At 47.7% G+C, this 23,109-nt stretch overlaps 1 long non-coding RNA gene across 12 annotated transcripts in view; it reads left to right on the top strand.

Moving 5' to 3' along the window:
• Positions 1 to 1,261: 1,261 nt before the first annotated feature.
• Positions 1,262 to 23,109, top strand: part of LOC120886803 (uncharacterized) — a 46,343-nt gene continuing 24,495 nt past the window's right edge. For 5 of the 12 annotated variants that reach the window (XR_013439260.1, XR_013439262.1, XR_013439257.1 and 2 more), the window contains exons 1-2: positions 2,544 to 6,833; positions 12,383 to 22,766. This is a non-coding gene — a long non-coding RNA (uncharacterized LOC120886803). The other 7 variants (XR_013439258.1, XR_013439255.1, XR_013439259.1 and 4 more) reach the window with 6 other exon arrangements.

Raw genomic sequence — 23,109 nt, 5'->3', positions numbered from 1 at the left:
TGCATTCTGCCCCACCCCGACTTGGGTCTTCAGCAGTGTGGGCAGAAGCAGGTGCCGACTATGATTGCAAGGTGTCTGGACACCAAAAATTTCTGCTGTTAGCACTTAGCCACCGTCTCCAAAGGCCATTTGCAAACGAACCTTCCTCCCTCTGGGGGCCCAGTAAATGTTTTCTATAAGGGGCCGGAAAGCAGCTTTCTGAGGTGCTGTGGGCCAGGCAGAGGGGACCCGCTGGGGTAACTTAACCTGGTCACTGTTGTGCAAAAGCAGCCAAGGGAGGGACATAAATGAGCAGGTGTGACCGCATTCCCCTAAAACTTGATTGACAAAAGCAAGAGATGGGCTCAGTTTGGGCGCTTGGGTCCAGTTTATCCACTCCTGGCCTATGTAGTACACCCCTGCCCTGTGCATGGCCAGCATCTCCACTTCTACTTCTTTTGGTAAAACAAGTCTTCTCTCAGGGTTCTACCCTTCCTACATTTCCAAATGCATGGACTCTGTGGTCCTGAACTTCATTAGCATGGTCTCAGTTAATGAGCATGTTCTGCCTTACCCTCATGTGGTAATTGAGCCCTAGGTGGAAGGCAGAGAAATGATGGGAGATGTCTTTTCTCTGATAACATTGCTTGAGCCTCTGGATCAAGCCTTGCCTGAAGCCTAAATGATCTTTGCATGTTTCATTTCTGTGAGCCAATAAATCTCCTTTATGGCTTAACCTATTTGACCTGGGTTTTCCATCACTCGCAACCTGCCCTCCTGCACACCAAGTGGATTCAGTAGGCTTGGGATGCTATGTGGTTGCTTTGCTGATGGTGCTTCTACCTCTGAGACTCCAACATGCCCTGCTTTCCAGGGCAGTCTCAGGGCTGACCCTCCTGGGCACTGGGTCCCCCACACCCCCAAGCCAAGGAAAGCTCTGGCTTTTGCCTCCACCCAGGACTGGGCTTTGCCATAATATTTGGAGAACCCAGCTTCTCCAGCCTGTGAACTCTAAAATGTCCCGGAACGGAAACATCTGGGTCCTCCGCGGGCCCCAGGGTGCACACACTCAGCCTTCCATAAGTCACGACAGCGCGTCAAGGTTTTATTGCAGCTATGAATTATGGATATGGCCCGAGCTGTGCACTTTTCATTATTTTTTTCCTGCTGCAATTAAGCCACAAATCATGCTTGAGAAATGGGAGGGTGACTGAATTAGTCAGGATTCGTTCATAATAGGCTGACCCTGGAAAAGTCATCTGGGAGGGGTCAGATGTTTGCCAGGTCCCAAGAGCCCAAAGCAGGAGACAAATGTGTCTCCTCGCCCAGGTTTCCGGGAGAATGGACTATGTAAGTCTGAGAGGCTCCCACTGCCTGTCCACGGGCTTAACCCAGGGCGCACCTTCCCCGCCTCCACCAAAGGCAGAGAGACCGCCCACACTCGGTGAGCCTGAGCCGGGAGGCTGGTTGGGTCCTTGACTGACAGCTGCCAGGCTGAGGATTAACTCTCTGACCTCTAAGGCAGTAGAGCTGACCAGTGAATGTGACCAATCCCAAACTCTTGAGAATCCAGCATTCGAGGTGCTTCCCCTGCTGCAGTCTGTGGGTCTTATTCAGTAGCTCCTTCCACTCAGTTTTGTCCTCCATGGGGTCAGTTACCCATGGTCCACTGGGGTCTATAAATACTGCCTGGAAAACTCAGATAAGAGAGAGGCCACATTCATGTGACTTTTATTACTGCATATTGTTATAACTGTTCTATTTTATTATTAGTTATTGTTCCTCTCTTAATGTTCATAATTTATAAACTAGACTTCATCGTGGGTGTGGGTTTATAGGGAGAATCACAATACCTATGGGGGGTCCTATTCTATCCCAGGTTCCAGACACCCACTGGGTCTTGGAACGTAACCTCCTCAGGTAAGAGGGCGACTACTGTACTTTTTAAAATGATCTTTTAATTGAAATAGGCACCAGATCAGTGGGAAGTGTCTGCTGTGGACAGGAATGAGATGGGCTTTAAAGGCCCCGAGAAGCTCGCATTCAGCCAGAGGAAAGATGAGCAAATCCCTCAAAGTCAATCAAAATTAAGTCAAGGTAGGAGCGAGGCGGGGCTCTGCAGGCAGGACACGCCCAGCGGTGCGCATGCTCAAGGAGACCTGGTTTTCAGCCCCTGGGTTGAGGTTGAACTAAGACAGTGCCGTGTGTCAGGTGACCAGTTCTGGCCAATCAGCACGAGTGGGTGTGACCTGAACGTTTTCATTGCTGGTCTGAGATTCCCCAAAGCTCTCTCCCTTCAGGATGGTGATGAGTAAGGTTTGCAATGTAGGTCACAGAGGAGGGGAACGCGGGGCAGCGCCCTGGGTTGGCCTCAGAGGACGTCTGCAACGAGCATGGTTTCCACACAAGCCCCTGAGATTTTAGAGGTGTCCGCGCTGCAGAACCAAGGACCTCTGAGCTGATACAAGCCTCAGCCCCCCTCTCCTTTGCAAAGATGGTTAATGACAACAGCGACAGCCCAGAGACCATGGCTGACAATTAGGAACCTGCGACTCAGGTAGTGACTGCAGAAATCAATGAGGTTAATTGGTAACTAGTCACTTATCTTCCTGCCACCCAGATAAACCGGGGGACATTCTCGGATTCTCTGTCTCTGTTACCCTCCCCTCCAGACCAAGCCCAGGGACCTGTCCCTGAGCTGCCTCTCACCTCTTGTCATCCTTTATCCCCACAACCACGCCTCGGTTGAGTCCTTGGTGGTGACTAACTTGGATGCTGCAGTGTCTAAGGTCACCTCTCTGCCCCAGCTGTGGTCTGAATCCTTAACCCCTCCTCTTTCTAAAACACAAACATAGCTGTGGCTGTCCCTCTCCTCCTCCCCACTGAAAACCCTCCAGTGGCTCTCTGTTGCTTAATCGAGGCTGTTCAGGATGAGTGGCACCCCTTATAGGAAAAGACACTGACTCCAAAGCCAGCCTGGGCTTGATCTTAGCCACCAATGTGTCTTGGAGCAATTAATCAACGTCTCTGTGCTTCAACTACTTCATTTGTAAAGGCGAGGATCATACAAGTAATAATGCATAATAATACCTACCTCATAGGACTTCAATGGATAGTACATTGCTTAAACAATGTATTCGGTTATCTATTGCTGCAATGACAAAACAACCCCAAACTTGGCAGTATAAAACAATGGTGATTATTTTGTTATTATTGTCCACATCTGAGGATTGACTAGGCCCAGCTGGCCAGTTCTCATCTGGGTCTCCTGCACAGTGGCAGTCAAGCAGTCCTGGTGGCGAGGTCAGAACCATCGCCAGGCTTTCTCACTGTCTGCAGACCTTCCCTGCAGCGGGGCGCTGGGAGGCTGGGACAGAGACTTACTGGTGCTTGATCTTGGCTCCAGCCCTCACTGGGACGCCTAAGAGGAACATGCTGACCCTCAGGAGGTGACTGCAAGACTTCTGGGAAGCTAAGGCGCAGCACAGGGTCTTCCAGATGTACTGGGTCCCTTTCCGGGTCTGTGAAATCTCATGGCTCTCCACCGCCCTGGTTCCCTCCCATGGCTGCTCCCTGCCCTTGTTCCCTGGTCACCCCTGGTCCCTGTCACCCCCTCAGAGCTCTTCCTAGTCCCTCCTCCTGTCCCCTCTTCTGTGCCCCAGGGACCTGTGCTGACCTCCAGCCCAGACCCACAGGGGCCATCATTCCTATTTATTCTTGTGTCTCCTCCCTGTGGAGCTGAGCTGCAGGGGGAGCAGACCAGATGGCTTCTTCCCCATCTCTGAATGCAGCACACGCAGCAGTGAGCTGGCACACAGTAGGTGCTCTGTGCAGGCCTGTGATGGAGACTTGTGCCGCCCACTTCAGGGAGGGACCTGGGAGCCCTGGGAGCCCTGGCATGGCCTGCCCTGTGAGGCTCGCCGGCAGGCTGCATTCCCAATGCTGATTTTCTTTCCATTCCTCAAAGAAAACAGCGTCCAAGGAGGTCCTTCCACCCAGAATAGCACTCGGGGCGAAAACCAGAGAGAAATCGCCCACAGGAAATGGGGGCTGGTTCCCAGCTCAGTGGTGGCCTCTTGATGGAAGGGTGACCCTGCTTCTCTGGATAAACACATTTTCCTACAAGAGCCAGGGAAGAGGTGGCAGTCCCAGGCTCCTGGAGCCCCCTCGGGGGTCCCTCTGACCTCTGGCAGGGGAAGGCCGTGCTGTTGGCAGGCACTGCCCGGCTCTGGCACTCCATAGGTAATTAAAAGTGAGGCCTTGGATGTTTTCCTAATGAGCGAGAGCCGTCCACCACGCTGCCCTGCAGTCTCTCTCATCAACATTGTCTTCACATTTAATGGCAAATGACAGTGTTTATATAAAAGAAAGGAGGAAAAGGAGGCATATGGATCCCACCCACCCCATCTGTCTCCTTTCCGCTCCCCCCTTCACCCCCCCCCCCAGCCTCCTCTGTCCAGTTGGCCTCAGCAGGATAGAATTCAGTCAGGGGTGGGCAGTGTTTGTGGGCCCCAGAGGCAGTGACACCTGCTTGCTAGGGTCAGGGTCAGAGAACAGAGGCTGGCCCCAAAGGGAAAACAAACGACTGTGTGTGCACACACCGAGGTGTCCATTCTCCTGGACCTGCTGAAATGACCCTGCTTACGTGTTTTTCTCAGAGAAGGGGGAAGGATTATGTCCCCCCTCCCCCAGGGAAGGAAAAACTCAGCTAGTCTGCAGCTGTCCCCAAGAAACCACCTCTCTCTGTCTTCAACCTAGCTACCTGGTAATGATGCTGAGGTCACCAACCAGGGTTCTCTCTACCTTTTCTGGAAATCCTGATTAGGCATCACCTCGGAGCGTGGGAATATTTGGTGCACATTGTGCCCCTATAGGTGTCCGGGCTTCAGTGAAAGGTAACTCGTGTAACATTTGACCATCCTGTATGGGGAGGTTGGAGCCTTCAAGGTGTCCTGCTCATCCTTGACGACTCGTGGCCACCCCACCCATGCCTGTCTCCTTGACATGGGGGACGTGCCTACAGCGCAGTTAAATTTGTTCCTGTTTTACAGTTGAGGAGACTGAAGCTTAGAGAGTCAAGAAATTTGCTGAAGATCTTAGCCCCAGGAATCTCAGTGTCTTGACTTGGTCTCTGATCTCCTGACACCGCCCCACTCCACCCAGCATCCACAATGAGTGCTCTTGGGGGGCTTGCTAACTCACACTGTCTTATGCTTCCTGCTATCAAACTTGGATGGGACACTTGGCATAAATTACATTAGTATTACCCTGCTCCTATTCTGAGCTCTGTTAGCTCCTGGACGCCCTTATTCATTGCTCCTTTGGAGTGGCACAAAAATACTAAAAATTAATTTATTCCAGGTATGGTGGCCCATGCCTGTAATCCCAGCTACTGGAGAGGCTGAGACAGGAGGACCACATGTTTTAAAAATAATATTAAAAATAGGCTGGTGCTCAATGGTAAAGCACTTTCCTAGTATGCACGAGGCGCTGATTTCAAGCTCTCAAAAATTTTTTTACACTGAATTGCAGGATTGCTTATGCATCTGCCTTTCCGTCAGGACTTCCATGGGAAGGTGCTTAAACCCATGGTCTTGGTGAGGCCCTAAGGGCAGTAGGTGGACAAGACCCAGTCTTTTGCTTTCTTCCTTTTTCTTTTTTCTTTTAAATTTTATTTAGTTGTAGATGAACACACAGGATCTTCATTTTATTTTATGTGGTGCTGAGGATTGAACCTGGTGCCTCGCACATGTGAGGCAAGTCCTCTGCCACTGAGTGACAGCCCCACCCCAGACCCAGTCTTTTTCTTGGGGAGAGCGCTGTGTCACTCAGCCTCCCTGAATCCTACAAGGCAGGGAACCTGATCCTACCAGTTTTCTAGGGGAGACTACCCTGAGTGACAGTGACCACCAGCCAAGCCATAGGACCCCTCTGGGCTTTGCCTCTGGCCTCCCAGGGGCCACGTTCTGCAGCCCTCTGAAGGCAGGAGTCTGATTTGGGTTTTACTTTTTTTCCTCTTTCCCTCTCCCTCCTTCTCCTCTTTTCTTCCTGTCCCGTGTCGCCCTGCAAATGTGAAGTTCTTAAAACTTGAGGATCAGCACCTTCAGGATCCCCTGCGTTTCAGGAGACGAACCTCTCTGGGGGTGACTCATGCTGGTCTCAGAGGGTCTCTCCCGGGTGATCCTGCGCAGGTTGGGCATGGCTCCACAAAGCTCTGCTGATGCCACACTGCTGCGCCCGCACGCACCTGGCGGGGCCCTGGGGCATCTCACTGTCCTTATCAGAATGTGAGTCCTGAAGCTTGAGGGCCTGCTTGTCCTGTCTGATGTCACGCGTTATGTGTGTGCCTCCCCCCAGCTTGTGACAGACTCTTTGTGAAGAGACTGATGTTCTGGAACTTTCTGTGTATTTCTTCCTAAGGCCAAGTTACAGTCAGACTTTCCAAAGTTGAAGGTTCAGTTTTGATTTACTGGTTTTGCTCCCACGGGTCAGGTGATTAGGAGAACTCAGTTCTTTTGACCTTCCCACCCCTAAACCTGGCCCGCCTCTGAGCCCCTGACCAGCAAGTCCAGCCGCTAACAGCTCCTCTCCCCGCTGTGCCTGCAGAGGACAGAGTCCAGAGGAAGGCAGCTCCATTCTGCCTCCCAGGCTCCCGATGATCCTAGGAGGAGGGCCCTTCTGCACAGCTGGGCCTTGCCTGCCTGCCTGAGCACCCTGTCCCTGGTTCACCCTGGGATCCACCACGGAAACCTCGGGACTCAGAGTTGCAAATGCATCTCACACCAGTTCTGCAAACCAATTCCACTTGGACATCTGAACAGTGAACTCAAGCAAACAGCGTAAAAGGCTGGGAGGTAAGAGATTGCGAACGTGATCCGGGAGGGAGACTTTTGCATACTCTTATTTGGGTCACTCGTGTGTGTGCTGAGAAGTTCAAAGGCACCAATGCGTCACTGTCACTCAAAACTGCCTTTTCCCTCTTCGCCCCGCCCCCAGACTCCGCCTCCCCAGCCCCTGCCCAAGGTCACCTTCGTAATCACTGTCAGTTCTGGTGTATTCTTTTAGAGGGATTCTGTGTATTTTTTTTTTTTTAAATTAACATGAAAGTACATTCCTCTCACTGTTTCATACTTGCCTTTTCCAAAACGCAACTGATCATTTCTTATCGGGATGTGTAGGTCTGCTTCTTTTTTAAAAAAAAATATATAGATTCATATTGTGGTTTAGATGTGGTGTCTCCCAAAAGCTCTCGTGTGACACAATGCAAGACGCTTTCAGGAGAAATGATTGGGCCACAACCTTAACCTAATCAGTGAACTCATCCCTGATGAGATTAACTGAGTGGGGGCTGGAGGCAGGGGGTGCGGCTGGAGGAGGTGGGTCGTTGGGGGCGTGGCCATGGGGTCTATATTTTGTGTCTGTCTCTGTTTTGAGCTCTCTCTGCTTCCTGCTCATCATATGAGCGGGCTCTCTCTGCCACAGCCTTTCTCCACCATGTACAGCCTCACCTCCAGCCTGGAGGAATGAAGTCGGCTGCCTATGGACTAAGACCTCTGAAACCCGGAGCCCTCAAATAAACTTTTCCTCCCCTAAAATCATTCTGGTCAGATCCTTTGGTCACAGCAACGAAAAAGCAGCTGACTAAAACTCTTAATATGTTTTAATAGCAAGCTTACAGGAAGAGCACAGAGGACAGATCATTTCAAATCTGAATTTGCACGTAGGACATCATCTCGAACAAGTTCAGTAAATGGATGGAACAACAGAAGAAGAAAACACCTCCCATACCATTTAGTTGTAAGAAGTCTGTTTTTTAAAGTCCAGATTCTGGTATTGCCAAGAAAAGTTTGACAAGGTTTTAAAACATTATTATAAAAAAGTTAAATTTCTGCAACTTGTTCACCATCATTCTTATTGCATGAAAGCTGTACGACCTGCATTTATGTTATCACTTGCACACAAAGGAAAACGGGAACTGCCTGGATCTGATTTCTGTCCCCGTTTTCCATGACTGCCCGCCCAGCAGTCACACAGTGCTTAGGTACCTTTGGGCCCCAGGGGCAAAAAGACACCTGACGTTCAGAACCACCAATAACAGGAAGAAGAGAAAGATTCATTTTTCAAAAATGCAGTGTTTCCTATCAAGTGGCTTTTTAAAGATGTTCTGCCCCAAGAAAGGTGGTGAGCTGCGAGTGTTTTTTTGCAAATTGTCACAGTTGGGCACAGGTGGTGCATAGTGTCCCCAAAAAGGTTGGGACCATAAAGCCTGTCGGCTTCTGAAAAACACCAACAGCTGCTTTCTGGAATCCCAGTTCTGCTTTGAAGTGCCAAGCACCTTTGGACACCAGACAATGGAAGGAAAATGGGCAAATCTGAAGTTTACCAGATTTCCCACCATGTCTGATTGCATGGAGAGCTAAGGCACCTCTAGTCTTGCGGTTGCTTCCCCTGTCCAGCAGAGGGCGCGCGCTTCAGGGTTTTGTAGCTGGTTGCTTGGGGTGGATTTGCAGGCCCCTGGAACCTTGCTTGTTCCAGCCACGGATAGAGGGCACTCTTTTACCTGCTTCTCAGTAGGAGCTCAGTGAGCTGGAGGCAGTGCTGGTCTGGGGGAAACAGGCAGCACAGGGCCAAATCCAGTGACCATTCCATGATTTATTTCCTCAGTCTCATTGTTAGCTTCTTTCCAGTTGTTTGCCACTAAAATCATGAATATCTGTGTGCTTATGTGTGTGATATTTGTTTTACTGATTTCTTGGAACATGTTCCTATAAATTTAATTTCTTTTTTTTTTTTTTTTTTTTTGGTACTGGGGATTGAACCCACGGACACTTAACCACTGAGCCAAGTCTTCAACTCTTTTATTTATTTATTTATTTTGAGGTAGGGTCCGGCTAAACTGCTTAGGGCCTTGCTAAATTGCCAAGGTTGGCCTTGAACTTGTGATCCTCCTGCCTCAACCTCCTGAGTCACTGGGATTACAGGCATGTCCCACTGCACCCGTCTGATCCTATAAATTCTTAGAAACAAGCAAAACAGTCGATGAGAGCATTATGAATTTTGATAACAATAGTAAAAAGCTTCCCACCAATGCTGTAAAATTTGTGTACTCACTCAAGTTTCTGCAAGTGCCTATTTTCTCATTACCTTGGCTACCCAACATACTGCCACCTATCTAACCATCAGCTCCCTCTCGGCCTGAGAGATGAGTGAACCCTGAAGCTGCAGATTTCCTTTAACATGAGCTGTGTATTTAATGCTACCGGTACCTTCCCCTCCGTGAAGACACCTCTTTCCCCCTCCCTCCCCATTCAATTTTTTTCCATTTCTCTTTCTCCCTCCCTCCCTCCCCCTTTTTCCCCCTCTTTCTTTCCCTCCCTCCCTCTCTCTCTCCCCCCTTCCCTTCCTCTCTCTTTCTTTCTTTCCTTGCCACCCTCCCTCCCTACTGCTTCTCTCTCTCTCTCTTTCTTTTAATGGGGCAAGTGCTGCACCACTGAAGTAACACCCACCCCCTAATATTTAAAATTCTACTTTGAGTCAGGGTATCACTAAATTGCCCAGACTGGCCACTTGGGATCCTCCTGCCTCAGCCTCCTGAGTCACAGAGATCACAGGCGTGTGCCCCAGGGCCAAGCTTCATAGTCAAATTAATTACATTTTCTTTTATGGGTTTTGGACTTCAGTTCCTGATGAGGAAACACACACATACACAGGCACACGTATTATACATATTATAATTATAAATACAAAATTAATCTTGTCATCTTTATACTTTTTAAACATTTCATTTTTGACATTAAATTGTTACTTCATCTGGAATGTATTTGCAGTACAAATAAGAAAGTCAAAATCAATTGTCTGCATGGTTGCATTATCCTGATAACAATGATTGGAGATTTTTCTTTCTTTCTTTAAATGTCAAAGATGAAATTGAGAGGATTTCTTTTAGCCTAAAAATAATGGAAAAATATTACAAATAGTGGAAAAAACTACAATGTAAAGATCAATGTAAATGTCAAATTTCTGCACATGAAAATGTGCTATATATGAAATTTAAAAGTTAAAAAAAGTAAGCTTTTTGCCTTTCAAAGTAGGACAAAGGATTATATTTAAACTATAAAGAACTCCAACCAATAAATAAATATAGGCAATTGAATATGAAAATAAGTAGGTCTAGAGGAGTCATTGACAAAATACCAAGATTAAAATAGGAAAAAAATACTAATAATTGAAGAGCAAACTTTCTTTTGGGCCTATGCTACCTGCCAGTACTGTGTTGGAAATGTTTTTTTGGGGGCCTATGCTACCTGCCAGTACTGTGTTGGAAATGTTAATATTGGGAGAGAGAGAATTTAATGAGGCAGACACGTTACTGGTAGTAAAGTAAATCTGTACATCTTGGTGAAGAAATTTAGAAACACCCATAAAAAGCTTCCAAGTGGTACTCTTCTTGGATCTATCATTCTGTTTTGAGGAATCGACTTATAAAAACAACTAGAGATATTAATTTGTGGAATAGGATAAAACACACAATATTTATTTGTGATACCAAAATATCTCAAAGAACATGATGTCCATCCTTCAACATTCAGGAGCTTTAAAGTCAACTTTAAATCTGAATCCTGGAGCTGGCTTGTACTCATAAAAGAGAGCTGATGGTGCACAATGTTCAGTGACAGTGACATTACATGGGGAAAGTCATAGAACTGACCTCAGTGGGAGCATTGACATCAAGGAAATTGGCAAATGGTATGAAGAGGCAAATAGGGGTCTCCTCCCAGCACCCAGAGAACATTTGCCAGAACATTACCACTTGAAATTACATAAAACCCATAGAACAGACCACCGTGGGGCCTTGTAAAATAATCATTTTATAAAAAAAAATCTGCTGAAACTGTATAAACATTGTACTCCTAATTATTACTACATATAGATAGATACATCGTTTGTGTTTTATTTTTCACTTTGAAACAAGTATAAAATAATCTACAAAAGACTTAACCAGTTTTGTCTCTAGGAAGTGATATTAAAGATTGTTTTTAATGTTCATTCATTTATTTATTTAAAATAACTTTATTTTATTTATTTATTCTTAATGTGGTGCTGAGGATCAAACCCAGTGCCTCACATGTACTAGGCAAGTGATATACCACTGAGCCACAGCCCTAGCCCAGGAAAATATTTTTATTGCTTTAGGTTTTGCATTTTCCAACTCTAGAATCCCTGGCTTATGATAGTTGGATTTCCAGTATTTTGACTTTTCCATGGTTCAAAGGAGATATTCACTTAATAAAAATTCTGAATCAGGTTTGGATTCTTTACCAGGACTACTGATACGGTATGTAAGTCACAGCTCCCAGTCAACCACATGATCAGGGGGTAAACCGTCCACCTTACGATGTGCTGAGCTGCTAAGTGGGGAAGCTTGGTAAGTTAGGTGTATTAAGTACCATTTTCAATTTAGGATATTTTAAATTACAATGGACTTATCAGGACATAACCTGATTGGAACTTGAGAAGCATTGGTATATGAACTTCATAATCAGAAAATAAAATTTAAATAAAGTAGTCTCTTGAGGACACGTGTAGATTGTGCTTTGGTTGAATTGGTGCTAATGGTTATTTAGGAGGTTGCCAGGAATTGGGGAGGATGAAGACAAGGTCATCAAAGAGCTGCAGACCAAGGGTTTGCTTTTCCTTGAATGGGTCTGTTTTCACACACGTACCACACTGTTTTAGTTGATGTGGACTTACAACAGGTTTTTGTAGCTGGAAGCATAACAACTGTACTTTACTCTTCTTTTTTGAAAAATTATGTTAGCTATTCTAACTTTTTACAAAAGTAACTCTACAATTGCTTCTGTCAAATTTGAAAAACTTCTAGGGTCTGTAGCTCAGTGGCAGCGCACTTGCCTAGCATGCGTGAGGCACTGGGTTAGATCCTCAGCACCACATAAAAATAAGCAAATAAAAATTGAAAAACTTCTGTTGGCTTAATTGTTGTTACGTTAAATCTTTATTTAATTTGGGTTGAATTGACATCTTTTTCCCATGAGTGTCTTCCCATTTGGGAACATGTTCCTTCAATATTCTTAAATCTTCTTTTACAGCCCTCAGTAAAGTTTTATATTTTGCTTCGTATGGATTCTTCCATTATCTTTTTGGAGTCATCCTTAGGGATTTTTTTTTATTGTTGTTATTGAAGAAGGAGTCACTTCCCCCCCCCTTCATAGCTTCAAATCTGTTATAGCTGGTATAAAATAATGCTATTGGCTTTGGCCCACTAGCATATATCTGGCCCCATGGCTGAATTTCATTATTTCTTAATAGCTTTCTGATGATTCTCCTGGGCTTTCTTGATGTATCGTCCTGTCCGACAGTAACATGATTTCTTCTCTTTCCCCAGATCTCTCTTATCTGCCCGCTGTATGGAGTTGCATTGCATGAGAATCCAGGAACAATGTGGCCTAACAAACACAGCCCCTGGCATCCTTTCCTTGTTCCAGCTTAATGACAATATCTGTGATGCTTCCCCACGGAATGTGAGATGAAGTCTGACATTTTGCTTTTCCTAATTTTAGAAAAATGTTAAAGATTTAGATTAAGAATGAATACCAAATTTTATTAACTGCCCCTGTGACATTCGTTAAGACCGCACACATGCATTTCATTATGTAGTAGATCAGCTGCTATCAGGCAGCTGGCTTTCCAAGGGACTCAACTTGGTCCTGGTGGATGCTGTCACGAACAAATTTGGTCTTTGGGTTTGCTAATGCTTACTTGGTTTTCCACTTGTATTTTGTGTAAGTGGGATGAGTGTGGGTGGGTGTGCATGAGTAAATCCCTGGGCTTGGAGTCCAGGCCAGTCCTGACATCTGTGGGACCTAAGACAACGAGGCCATGAATAAAGGCCCTTGGGGCAGAGCACAGACAGAAGCCCACACTCTCTGTGCCTAGGCATCCAAAAGGTGCGAACCAAACTGCTGAACCACTAAACAACATATTTTATCTTGCCTTCTCAAATATACTCATCCAATGACCAAAAAAAAAAAAAAAAAAGGATAAAGCTATGACTTTTTATGACTTTTTAGTATAGCTACACTGTAGCAAAATATTTTTTAAAAAATGACTCTAGGGGCTGGGGCTGGGGCTCAATGGTAGTTACCTGACATGTGCGAGGCACTGGGTTCAATTCTCAGCACCACATATAAATAAATAAAAATGAATGCCTATCAACAGCTAAAAAAGCACTTTTTAAATAATTGACTCTACTCATTACCATGTATGTATGTCTGGCTGCTCTTGTGATAGACAGTCAATATCTGGTTATATAATAGAATATATTAACATGAAATCCTAAGAACAGTATTTTAATCCTTACATTTCAGCAAAATCTCCTGTCATTATAATCAATATTAGCACACAATAGTTTCTATTGATAGTAATGAGCTAAAGGATTAAAAATAAACTTTTTTTTTTTTGGTGTTAGAAATTGAACCCAAGGGATGCTCTGCAACTGATCCACATCCTCAGCTTTTAAATTAATTAATTAACTAATTAATCAATCATATTTATTTATTTATTTTGAGACAGGGTTTTATTAAACTGCTGAGGCTGGCCTTGGATTTTTAATCCTCCTGCCTCAGCCTCCTGAGCTTCTGGGATTATAGGCATGCATCACCATGCCCAGCTAAAATATAATTAAATGCCAAGTACTACATATAAAATATGAGTATATTTTTATAAAAATGTAAAAGAAGAATTTTCCTATTTTTGAATCATGATTTTTTTCTTCTAAAATATTAAAAATCATCTTTTACTTGATAAGGTTATACAAATATGATTAATGTGCAATTTTAAGTCAGAATTATTGAAATAAAGCAGAAGTTCAATGTAAATTTAATTAGATCTTATTACATATTTTAGGAAATATAAAACCATCTGCAGTTCTAGCAGAGATGCCTTGTGTGGTTGTATGGATCGATGTTTAGACAAACTTAGGAGTAATATGAATTCTTAGCATTAAAATGTTAAAACATTCCTCAGCTGTCGCGAGCCTCTGGAAATACGCTAATTCTCGAGTACCTTCAGAAGCACTAGTTGTAACACAAAAAGAAGCAGAGAGAGGAACAACCGTACTCCCAGAACACTCCACTGCTCAGAGCCTCCTGCACTTCTGCTGTCTGAGGCGACGGTTTGGCAATCTGCATATTCGTCTTCCCTCTTCCTAAGAACTCTGCCTTTCCCAGGCTCAGTGCAGGGTCTGTCTCCAAAATCAACAGAAACGCAACCCACAATCCCTCCCGGCTCCGGCACACACTTATCTTTTGTTCTGATGACGTGGATAAGAGACAAGAGGAGTGTTTCGGTTTCTATGGGTCCTGAAGGTGTCAGCGGATAAGAATGCGTGTTAGGGTTGTGTGGCCAGCGCTGAGCACCCGGCTCTCAGAGACAGAGGTGCCACCGGCTCTTCAGTTCATTTGTATGTGCATATATGTGTGTGTGTGTGTGTGTGTGTGTGTGTGTGTGTGTGTGTGTGTATTTCTGTGACTTACCTTCACATAGATCTACAACCAATGTGTCTATATACACACACAGAGAGAGACACACATTATATATATACTTTCCTACATAGGTATATTTCTCAAGTCTATTTATCTACCATTTATCTATCAAGAGGAACAAAAACAAATGTGGTACAATGTCAATAGCTAGTAAATCTAGGAGACAGATGGCTGTTGGTTGTGCAATTCTTTTTAACTTTTCTGTGTATTTGATATTTAAAAAATCCGGCTTGCTTCTTTCCTCTTGTTTGTTTTGATCTCAACCTTGTCTTTAACAGAGCTAATGCTCTATCTATGTAGTGGTCTAGTCTTTGCAGGGCTTTGGGCATCCCCACAATTGACCTCTTCCCTGTGTAGCTGTTAGGGGATCGGCAGGTTTGGGAGAGCTGTTAGGGGATCGGCAGGTTTGGGAGTTTCCTGGGCATGTACTTTGGAGGGGAATAGGAAAAAAGAATTGAAAATAAATGCAAGGGGATAGTTATAAAAATCGGAAGTGGGCTCTGGACGTGGGCTCTGGGGGAGGAGGGAAGTGAAGGCCGAGGGAGGCTGATAGAGGGGAGACCCTGGTGGAGTGAGTGAGTGATGCTGGGGGTTGGTGGGCTGTGGCCAAGGGCAGGAGACCCAGCTTCTAAGAGCGTCACTTGAAGGATGGTCAGTTATTTGTCATGACAGAATCTGGGGATCAGAGGGAGACTGCATCAGGGGCTAACCAAAGGAGTCAGGGCGAATTTCCTGAACATTCCAGAGTCAGCCATTAGCAGCCAAGGGCAGAAACTCATTCCAAACTTCCTTGGACAAGGCACTTTGCCTGTCCGAGACTCCGTTTCCTCATCTGTAAAACAAGTCCCACCCTCAGAGGGTTAGTGCTCTTGGACGGAACCACTTGAAACTGTTAGCAACCACTTTTGATCTGCAAAAATGTGATTCCTTAGAGTTCAGTCTGATATTTTAACATTTTATTCCTTTTTTTTTTTTTAGTTGTAGATGGACACAATACCTTTATTTTATTTGTTTATTTCTATGTGGTGCTGGGGATCGAACCCAGTGCACCACACATGCTAGGCAAGCACTCCGCCACTGAGCCACAACCCCGGCCCACATTTTATTCTTTTCAATAAAGGTCATGTATTATGTTTCCAATGCCATATGGTTCAATAGTTTGAAGTGCTGGTTTATAATTTCCTAACTTGGAGGTTGTCACATGCTTCCTCAGGCCTTGAGGTCCCCGCTGTTCGAACAAAGTGCACGTCTGTCTGCAGAGCACCCCTTACTGCTGGCCCAAGGTCTGCATGACTCGGGTTCATGGACTGATTTCTTCCAGCCCACATATGGTCATTTCTCTCTGGATATTGGCCAGCCTTGGAGTGGGCTTCTGAAGGCTAGGGCTGGGTGACAAGCTCTGCCAAGGTGCAGGGGAACCCAGGACTCCAAAGGCAGAAGTGGGTACCAGAGCCAACCTGCTGAGCCTGGGCAGACGCCTGGAGAAGGGGCTGAGTGGCCTGGCTGCGTGGTCAGGGCTCCTTGGCACAGGGTTCTGGGTCCGAGCACTTCTGAGTGGGGCTGATTCCCCAGCGTGCTGGAGAGTGCCGTGGACCGTCAGATTACTGTGGGTACAGGATGTTTTGTCCTTGACTTGGAGACTTTTTATTTATTGTTCCACTTCCTGTTGGGTTTCTCTGTCAAGTCACAGCATCAAAGAATTTGAAAATGAACTTTGTGTGCACATGAAAGCATTACGTCACCAGGGCTGGCCCTTTCCCATAACCACGTAGGATAAAAATGTCACATCGCTGGTCCTTGGAGTCACTTGGCACAAGGACTGTATTTTGGAAGAGCGGAGGGGGATGATAATGAGAAGGAGGGTCCTTGTTTAGGAATCAAGATCCTTTGAGTCACGCATTCAGAAGACGGGAGGGACTTCAGGAGCCCACAGTCCAGCTGCCTGCTAACGGGAGGATCCATGACATTGATTTGAAGTGATTAAAGGCTCTGACTCGGTGGTTCCTCTTAAGGCATCTCGGGCAAGGCTGTCCAAGACGCTGTGTCGATGACTGTCCTCGGCTCAGCAGGGGGAAGGCGCTCCACAGGGACATTGTGGAAGGGTCTCCATCCATTGTCAATAGCAGTGTCCTGGCGAAAAAGACCAGGACTTTCCCCGTGAGGCCTGGTGACCGCACACAGATCAAGAGCACCTGGCCAGGCAGGCCGTGGGACACGCCTCCAAAGAGAGGGACAGTGGAAGGACGGCAGTGAGTGAGGTGTTGGTTCTGGAATGCCTCTCGGGAGCTGAAGGCAGGTTGGGAAGGGCAGAGACCAACAGGGAGCAGGGCTGCTTCCACAGGGGGAAGCAGGGGTTGTCCCCCGCTAGCCGGGACAGCGGGTGAAGATTGAAAGAGAGGAGCCAGAAAACTGTGAGCCACTAAGGACGTGCAGCATGACCCCACTTCTGGGCTCACGTGAAGAGTGCGGCAGTGAACTCGGGCAGAGACCTCTCTGGGATCCTGCTTCCAATTCTTTTGTACCCAGAAGTGGGATTGCAGGATCAGACGGTGGGTCTGTATGCAGTGTTGTAAGGTGTCACCATCCCTGTCACAGCTGTCACCCATCTTCCATTGCTACCAGCAGCGCACACCAAGGGCTCTGGTTTCTCCACAAACTCTTATTTATTGATAATAGCCATCCCAACAGACAGGAGGTGCTACCTCATGGGCTTTTGTTTGTTTGTTTTGGGGTACTGAGGTTTGAGCCCAGGGATGCTCTACTACTGAGCTACATCCCAGCCCTTTGTATTTTTTTTTTTTTTTTTTTGAGACAGGGTCTTGCTAAGTTGCTGAGGCTGACCTTGAACTTGCGATCCTCCAGCCTCAGCCTCCCGAGTTGCTGGGGTTACAGGTGTGCACCACTGTGCTGGCTTTGCTGTGAGGTTTTCATTTGCATTTCCTGGTGACAGGGGTGTTGAGCATCTTTCCATTTGCCCACTGTCTTTTGTATGTCTTTTTGGAGAGGAGTCCTTGCCCCAATTTTTCCCCACATTTTTATTGGTGCATTATAGTCGTACTTAAGATGGGACCTGTTGTTACGTACTCATACCTGTACATAGTGTAGTGATGTAACTCGGCCAATACCACTCCCCAGCGTTTCCCCCTCCTTAACTCCTCCCACTCCTTGGTCCCTTTCCTCTGATCATCTCCCTTTGATCTTCACGAGCTCCACCCCCACCTTTATTTTCCTTTTTCCTCTCTAGCTTCAGCATATGAGAGTGAACACATGACCCTTGACCTTCTGAGTCTGACTCACTTCTTTTAATACAATGGTCTCTAGTTCCACTCATGTTCCTGCAAAAGACATAATTTAATTTTTTATGGCTGAATTAAACTCCATCATGTGTATAGACCATATTTTCTTGATCCAATTCATCCATGGATGGACACCTAGGCTGGTTCCGGAGTTTGGCTGTTGTGAATCATGCTGCTATAAACCTGTGTATCTGTGTACACTGCTGATTTAATTCTTCAGCATAAACACTGAGGAGTCTTTTAAGGAAGCTCCATACTGATTTCCACGGTGGTTGCTCTAATTTACAGCCCCACTAACAGTGTAAAGAGTGCTTCTTTCCCTCCACGTCCTCTCCAGCATCTGTTACTGTTTGTTTTCTTGACGACTGCCATTCTGACTGGAGTGAGATGAGATCTCGGTGTATTTTGTGTTTCCCTAATTGCTAATGATGTTGAACAGTTTTTTCATAGATTTGTCAGCCATTTGTGTTTCTTCTTTTGAGGAGTGTCTGTTTAATTTGTTTGCCCATCTATTAATGGGATTGATTTCTTCGTGTAAAGTGTTTTGAGCTCTTTATCCATTTCAGATGTTAATATCTGAAATAGATAGCAACGATTTTCCCCACTCTGTAGCTCTGTCTTCACATCCTTAGCTCTTGCCCTTGCTCTGCAGAAGCCTTTAATTTGATGCCATCCCATTTACTAACTCTTGGCATTATTTCCTGAGCTTCAGGGGTCCTATTAAGAAAGCCACTGCCTGTTCCTATGTGCTGGAGTGTTCTTGTAGGATTTGCACAGTTTCTGTTCTAATTCCTAGGTCTCTGGTCCTCTTTTAGTTCATTGTTGTGCAGGGTGAGAGATGAGGGTCTAGTTCCCCACTCTTTGATTGGTGGGAGATCCTTATGTATTATTCACATTAACTCCTTGTCAGACATACAGTTTGTAAATGTTTTCTCCCATTCCGGAGGTGGCCTACTTACCATGTACATATGATAACATATCATTCAGCTTTAAAAAAATAGGAAATCCTGAAATTTGTGACAACATGCATGACCACGGAGGACATTTTGCTAAATGTCCATATTAGACCACTTTCCAGTCACAGAGAGACAACTACCATGTGATGCCACTTATGTGAGGTTTCCACTACAGTCAAACCCATAGACACAGAGAGTAGAAGGGTGACTGCTGGGGTGGGGGAGGGGAAATGGGGAGCAGCCAATCAATGGGCATAAAGTTTCAATTATCCAGAGATCGGCGGTACAACCTTGTGCCTGTAGCTAATACGACTGTGCTGTACCCTGAATAAAGGGTAGATCTGTTGGGAGTCTCCCTGAGAACTCCCGGGCCTTTCAGACATGGCGGCAGGCAAATTGCCAGTGGGTGGCTAGAACTCCCCGGGCCTCTCAGATAAGGAGCCCCTGGTGCAACAGGGCGGCGGGCAAGTTACCAGTGGGCAGATAACAAGTTGTTTTGAAAACCTTCTAATTGGCCCTCCCGTCTTCCACACTCGTGGACAGCTCGTGCCCCCCATGAATCTTATGCAGGGCGACGTGCGTGCACCGTAGGTGATGACCTGACCTTTACTGTGATTGGCCCCGGGAGCTTCCTGGTTTAAGATAACTGACTCTCACTTTCTATATAAGCTAGCACCAGCTTGCAGTAAAGCGCTTCATCTTGTCACTGCTGTCTGTGTGTGTGCATTTTAATCTCCCACGACGAACCTTGGCCTTTCAAGATCTCGTGCTAGAATTTCTTGTTTATAATAAAGGGGAAAAAGAGGAATTCAGAGGCCAGCTGACTTGCCAATGCATTTCCTTCTGAGCAGCCCGGGGGCTTTCCGTGTGTGGGCTCAGCCAGCCCTGGGTCCAGTAGGCAGAGCCCCACGTGTGGTGGGCACAGCCAGCTGGTTTTAAGGGCCACACCTTCTGGGCTCTCCTAATGAGCAGTGGGGCATCTGGGGCTCGTGCTGCCGACCATATTAGACCAGTTCCCTTAGTCGCCCTCCCCAGGAGCAGTCAGGGGACGCCAAGGCTGGCTTGGTGAGATCTTGTCTGGCAGGCCCTCGTGGCCCAGGCCACCCCCTGGCTCCGTCTTCAGGGAGACCTGTAGACCCGTGAAGTGACAGCACTGTAGGGCAGGAGGCCAGCTCCAAGCTCCCTGGAAACAACTTTTCCTGCTTTGCCTTGGGGGTCTGTGAAGTTTTCTGTCCTGTCTCCTGGTTGCCTCCCTCTGCCAGCCACGTCCAGGGCTCTGCTGTCCCTCTCCCCAGCATGCTCCGCGTGTGCATGCGTGTGAAGGTAGGATGCTTCTCCCCTGCTCCCTTCTGTGCTCTTGGGACCGCCCAGGTCTGCGGTGGGTTCCAGCCAGCCAGACCTGAAGGCCCGCAGATCCAGAGTTGGCTCAGACGCGGTTCCGTCTGTTGTAGGAGCCAGAGGTGGACCCTTGCCGAAATGCACAGGCCAGGGGGCTCAGGGTGCAGAAGAGGCTTGGGGGGTGCTATGGGATCTGGGGGGGCAGACTTCACCTCACTCTGTCCCTGAGTTTCCTCGGCTGACAAATGCGAGGAGTCCTAGTTGAGGCAGGGTTCACAGGGCGGGGGAATATCCCTCAATTCTGAAACAGTGCCTGGCCTCCATTGACCAAGGGGGGACAGAGGCTCAGAGTGACCAAGCCACTTAGAGTCACACAGCTGGTGGCTGGCATCCAGTCATCTCCTAGCTCCCCTGGCCCCCAAAGTCTTTCCAAAGTGCCACTGGTTCTCCTTGTCCTTCCTGGGTTGAATCTGCTCCGTCCTGGCGTGATTGTCTCACCTCTGGCTGGCACAGTCCTTCCCCCTCTGCCGTGAGCTCCTTGAGTTCTGGCTAGCCTGAGTGTGGCAGGATGGTCTGTCCCTTGTCACCTGTGCTTGTTGGTCCCAGAGGTAAATTGGCCTTTGAGCTTCCTCCTTGCAGGACTCTGGGGCCATGACAGCCGGAGGGCCCCTCCTAGTGTAGGTGTTGTGAGATGTCTGAACCGCATCATCTCTCAGAGTGTGGCCAAACTGGAGGGGCAAAGCAGTACGAGTCCCTTCAGTGGAGATGGGCAGAGGTGGGGTGCACGGAGCTTCAGTCCTCGCAGAGACCCCGTGGCGACCCTTTTTCTAATCAAGGTCACAGGCCCAGGCCCAGGGGTTGCACGTTTTGGGGGCCACTGTCCAGCCACTCAGGTGGTGACAAGAGTGTGCCCTCCTCTGGCACTGACGTGTTGTGAGGGAAGCTCTAAACACCTCACCTTCATTGACTCTTCCACCTCCACACCCTGTGGAGCAGGGGCTCACATCACCCCCGTGCATGATGAGGGTGCTTCCCGTCCATTTAGACAGAGATGGAGGAGTGAAATGTGCTGCCAAGTACAGACCAAGCAGGGAGATGAACTGGCTCCCAACCAGTAGGCGGCCGTGCCCCTGGGTGACGTGGGTCACTGGCCGGCATGGAGATGTCACCAGCTCCTCTACTATTAGGGACTTGTAGCCTCTGGGTGTTACACATAATGGGCCTGAAGACAGGTGTTCTGGCAGGACCAATGGGTGCAGGCTGAACTTCTTGCTGGACTCTTCTCTGAAAGGCTGAATTGTCCAGGGGGGTTGGGGTCCCAGATAGCAGCCCCTGGGCTCTGACCGTTCCTCCAAACATGCTACGTTGGCCTGATCTTATAATTTCTTTCCTTTTAAAATACAAAATTAGCTCCACTCTTCACCATATGCCCCCAAAACCCTACCCCAAAGCAGCCGCTTAGATCAGGGTGTCAGGGCCCTCCTCACTGGGGTGTCGGGTGCCAAATGACTTTGTCTTCTCCATGGGCTCTCTGGCAGGGTGGGTTCCTACCTCCAATCTCACCCCCACCATTTAAGTTCTGTGAGCACATGCCCAGTGCCTGGCATACAGCAGGCACTCAACTGATGCTTGTGGAATGAGTGATGGAAGGGCCATTCAAGAGAGCCAGCCCATCCTGTGCGGGGATCCCTGCTGGCTCCGGCTCTTGGCCTCTCTTGGGCCGAGGAGCTGGGGCTCTGCTGTCCTGGGCTCTGGTTGTGAGGCCTCAGTTGCTGCAGCCTCCACCCCCCACAGGGTCAGCAGGAGACACCTCTGGAGGCTGGCGGGAGCTGAGGCTGAGGCGGGTGTTCCCCAGCAGCCTTTCATCCTTCCTTCTCAAGAGAAGCCCTGAGATTTGTCCTGCAGGTGGTCATCTGAGACAGACCCCGCTTCTCTCTCCTGCCTCTGCAGCAGGGTGCACCATGCGACTGGGGTATGAGCTGGAGACGGGTGTAACTTGTGGGCTGAATCATTCATGGGAATGGGTTTGTCCTTCCCCTTCTCCTGCCTGCTCCTTGCTGGTTGGAAGTTGGAGGTGCTGTGAGCCCTCTGGGAGCGTGCAAGTGGAGAAGAGACCCCTGGGATGTCACACCCACATGCTCCACCAGCCAGGGCTCCTGATGCCTGGGTGAACTACACGCCAGCCCACCCTGGCACGTGAGGACAAATACAAACTAGTCTAAGCCACGTTCATAGGCAGCTAACCACTGGTGCCCCTTTGGATCAGGCAGGGGATCTCCAGCTCATCATAGTCCTTGCCATAGACCCAGTTCTCCCCCCTCCTACTCACTTGTATTTCTCTAGAATCCCTATAGAAGGTGCAGGGAGAGCAGTGGCCTGGGATAGGGAAAGACTGGCCAGGGCTGACCGGGCTCTGCTCTACTTCTCCTTAGAAACACCTGTTCTGTTTTGTTTTGCTTTTTGGGTACTGGAGATTGAACTCAAGGGCACTCGATCCCTGAGCCACATCCCTAGAGAGACAGGGTCTCACTGAGTTGCTTAGCATCTCATTTTTGCTGAGGCTGGCTTTGAACTCGTGATCCTCCTGCCTCAGCCTCTGGGATTACAGACGTGCCTCACCACGCCCAGCAAACATGGTAAGCACTTTGGCTGAACATCTTCTGTGGGCTTGGGGTACAGGACCCAGATGAGGCTGGAGATCCTGGATTTCAAGTGGGCCATGCACAGACAAAGCAGCTTTGCCAGGCTTTGGGGGACCAGCTCACAGTGGACCCCAGGGTTCTGTCACCCTTTCCTGCCTGTTTGTAATACACCAGCTTAGTGTACCCTGTCTGCACGGGTCTCAATGGACTCAGTCAAGCTGGTCCTCAGTGGACCTGCTTTGCACCAGGTATGGGATTTGGTCTCTCCTGTGTCTGGTCCCAGGCCTGTGTGGCTCCCTTCAGATTCGAGGGCTGAGGTGGAGGGCGATACACACCC

This window comes from Ictidomys tridecemlineatus, chromosome 5, assembly GCF_052094955.1.
Source record: "Ictidomys tridecemlineatus isolate mIctTri1 chromosome 5, mIctTri1.hap1, whole genome shotgun sequence".
NCBI classification, from domain to species: Eukaryota; Metazoa; Chordata; class Mammalia; order Rodentia; family Sciuridae; genus Ictidomys; species Ictidomys tridecemlineatus.
Note: the sequence above shows the minus strand (reverse complement) of the source record. Positions and strands in the feature narration are given on the sequence as shown.